This window comes from Nicotiana tomentosiformis, chromosome 11 (genome assembly GCF_000390325.3).
Source record: "Nicotiana tomentosiformis chromosome 11, ASM39032v3, whole genome shotgun sequence".
Lineage (NCBI taxonomy): Eukaryota > Viridiplantae > Streptophyta > Magnoliopsida > Solanales > Solanaceae > Nicotiana > Nicotiana tomentosiformis.
In genome coordinates this window covers 19,493,045-19,496,905 of record NC_090822.1, presented here as the reverse complement: position 1 = coordinate 19,496,905, position 3,861 = coordinate 19,493,045, and the positions used below count along the sequence as shown (strand labels likewise).

Genomic DNA, 3,861 nt, shown 5'->3' with positions numbered 1-3,861 from the left:
ATCAACTGAATTTATCTGCTAACTGTTAGGATCGGGAACCCGGGTAGTACGAAATTTAGCCAAACAACGGTATAATGACAATAACAAAGACAATGGAAGTTGATAACAACGACAATTAAAGTAGACAAAGAAGACACAAATTTAACGTGGTTCGGTCAAAGTGACCTACATCCACAAGCGGAGAGGGGCAATTTCACTCTAACAATAAGAAGAGATACTATGCTTTATGCTAAGGATACACTACAACAAATTCGACTATCTGTGATAAATTGTTTTGTCACCTAAAATTCATATTTCGTCACAAATGACTTTTTGTGACAAAATATTTTTTGTCAATCTTTTGTCCGTAAAACACCGTCACTAATAATATATGCAGACAACTTTTGTGTTTCGTCGCTAAATAGAATTATATTAACTACGACATATTTTTTCGTCCCCAAAGTGATAGTATTTATGACAGTTATTTGTCAGAAAAAGTATTAAAAAATCGTAGTTGATACTATATTTTCGTCACTAAAAAGATCATTAATGCCGACAAAAATATTTGTCATTAATTATTTAGTTTAATTAGTGATAACATAAATTGTCTCTGAAGTATTATATATTTCATAGTTAAACATTCACAATTTCATCACTAAAGAATGCCTTTTAGGTACAAAAAAGTATTTCGTCCCTAAATGTATATATTAGTGACAACTTTGCTTTTATAAATAAGGTTTACAATTTTATAGCTAAAACTATCATCTCATCACTAAAAATATGAATGTTACCAACAAAACAAAAATGTCACTATAAATCGTCATGATTAGTGACAATTACTATTGTCAAAAAATACAAAGATAATTTGTAGTCAAAGAATATAGCATATTATTGATAAGGCAATTCTGGGACAAACACTATTTTTTGTCACATTATGACAAACTAATACGTCCTACAATAAGAATATAATTGTCTTGAAAAGTACAATATAATCTAATCAGGGTTGCATCTTTCTTCTCTTTTGTGAGGTCCTTCCACTTGTTCGAGAAGTTATTCCCAGCTCGTTTGATAGCTTTGTTGATGGAATTGCCTTGATTGACCTCCATTTACCAACTCGGATCTCTAATACTTTTCTCCCAAAGACTTATTTATTTCTCAAGGCTTTTCTTCTAGCTTTTCTACAATCTTCTTTGATTCCAATTGAATCTGCATTTATTTATGAAAAAATCAATTCAAAAGACTATTTACAATGCAATATATATATATATATATATATATATATGGAGCATATATATTAGTAGTAATTTCTAAATTACAACTGAATTTTATCATTACAAACTTTAACATAAGAGAAAGTTTACCAAGTCCTAGTATATCATCACAAAGTTTATATCCACAAACTACTCTACATGGCAGCATAAACTATATCCATATATTTGGTATTACTATCAAAATGTAAGGTAACCTATGTAGACTTTCTCACATTAGACTCAAACCTGTTGTGAACTAAAAAAGCAATTACATGTAGTTATTGTTTATACCTTCATTCATTCATTTTATTGACAAGAAAAAAGAAGATAGAAGTTTCAAAAAATAAAATCCAAGCAATCGTTTAAACAATGAGATAGCAGCTATATAAACAACACTAAAGTGCTTTACCGAGTGGGATATAGATTTTTTAACAGATAATTCAATTGGACTCCTTTGACTTTAATTTTAATATATTGAAATTATCTACAGAAAATTAACAAAGGAGCCAGAAGGTCTACATGTCTACAATAAGAACTTCATTCAATTCTCTGTGTCCCAAAACAGAAGGTTGTCAAGTTCAATAGAAGTTGCCTAAATTCAAAGAATTAGGCAGGAAAAAAAACTCTACACCAGATGAATACATCACCCAATGACATTAACTTAAAAAATGCATATCACCATACACAAGAGACCATTGAAAGCAAACTATGGTTTTCTATTACCAAGAAATGCACAGCCTTAGCTTTTCTATATTAGCAAAGATGTTGCACATGTGTTTTTATACTTATAATGCTACACAACACAAGATGCAAGCATTCTTGTAATATTATCTCTACCAAAAGCAAGGAAATTAGGAGAGCACATTGCTTAAACTAAATTACTAAGATTGTCCACTAAAGAGCTTTCAAAAAAGAGTTAATACATTTGAAACGAAGAAATAAAGAAGCTTCAAACAAATGAATTTAATGTAATGCCAATATTAGGTACTGCCAATATTTCCTTTCCTACAACAATTTGGTCAACTTCTATATGAATATGAACATGAATTCATCTTCAAGTTCATATTTAGTGCTTATCTCTAACAGAGTTCCTGAGGGTGTGCACTAAATCCTTACTCTTCCCAGAAAATGTATCATCGAAGATGAAACTAGAGGGTATAAAATACAGCTAAACACAATCAAAGAGCACAGACCACCGTGGAAACAGAGCTTCAACCTCCAAACATTACTCTAATATACAAAAACTCGTATTGCCTATGCAAATAGAGGGATGATATCTATAGTGAAATACTTGTCTAGTAACAATTTCTAAAGGAAAAGGACATACACAAGAATTAGGACGAAGCTTGCTATTCTCCAAAATGTAACCTACTATGAGAACAACTGAAACTTAAATAAAACTAGCTTAGAGTTTCAAGCCCTAATTTTACTTTGATGGAATTGTAACCCTGTAACCGGGCACTGAAAGAATTTTGTCGAACGAGATAACTAGTCAAGAGAATAATATAATAGAAATATTGATGAAAGTAGAAAGAAATAGTGTGCTTGTGAAAAACTCACTTGAAGGAAAAGAGAAGCCTGACTATCGTGAAAATGGCGTCAAACGGATCTACGTCGCAAAGCTCTGCCGTTTCTGCAGAACCCTCCAAAGCATGCCACAACCTATAATTATACTTGGAAAAAGTTAATCCTTTTTGAATTGAAACATGAATTGAGAATACTGATTTTTATAATTAAATCTTTGATTTCTTCAGGAAAATTCTCAGATCTAGCATTCTGAGTCATTAAGTTTTTCTCTCTAGGGATGATGCATTCGAATTGCGAAAAATATGTTTACATGAGAAATCAAAGCCCTAAACTTGAAATAACTGTAACTAGAGAGAGGAAGAAGCTTAACATTTCAAACCCTAACTTGGATTGAGGGAAGGCCGAGTAACCTACTTAGCAGCTCTGAAGTTTGGTGAATTGGAAGTTTGGAACAAAAGAGGGACGGGTTAGGCAAAAAAAAGAGGGAAATTTTGCCGCCTAACATTTTTGCGAAAGAATTGAACCAACAATGTAAATATTTTTGGTAACAATGGAAATATATTGTTGCTAATTTATTTTGTATTTAAATTTTATTATAATACCCACAAAATATGGCAACAAGATCAAAATATTTGGTAACAAGAAAAAACTTCTGGGTAAAATTTTTACTCTATACGACAACATAAAGTTGTTCCACTTATATAAGTATATTTAGCAACATGACGAGCGCAAAATCGGTGTATAAAACGTATGCTCGCTAGTCAAAGATAGTATAGTATTAAATCGTCTCCACAGGAATTGGTTTAAATAATGTTCTAATAAATCTTCAGCTCAACAATATCCAGGATAATAAACCTTTGATTTATGTTATTATCGACTACAAATAAAATATTATCAATTGTAAGAAAACTAATGACACTTTAATGATTAGTAGCAACAATTGAATATCAGTGTCAGAAGTGGGTTGTGACAAGATATGTGATCAACTATTATTCCGGATAACTCTGCATTAAATTCATTCTTAACTTCTATTGATTCCGTCGATTTCAACAGATGATTGATTAGGCTACTTTAAGGATTCAAATTCTTCTTTGCGAATGAATGT

General features: G+C 31.2%; 1 long non-coding RNA gene across 2 annotated transcripts; it reads right to left on the bottom strand.

Moving 5' to 3' along the window:
• Window positions 1–843: 843 nt before the first annotated feature.
• LOC138900890 (uncharacterized) lies at window positions 844–3,379 on the bottom strand. 2 transcript variants are annotated; one of them, XR_011412218.1, is made up of 3 exons: window positions 3,127–3,275; window positions 2,790–2,891; window positions 844–1,185 (listed from the first exon to the last, which is right to left on the bottom strand). It is a non-coding gene; the product is annotated as an uncharacterized lncRNA (long non-coding RNA). The 2 variants fall into 2 exon arrangements; XR_011412217.1 differs by having other exon boundaries at window positions 2,790–3,379.
• Window positions 3,380–3,861: the final 482 nt, after the last annotated feature.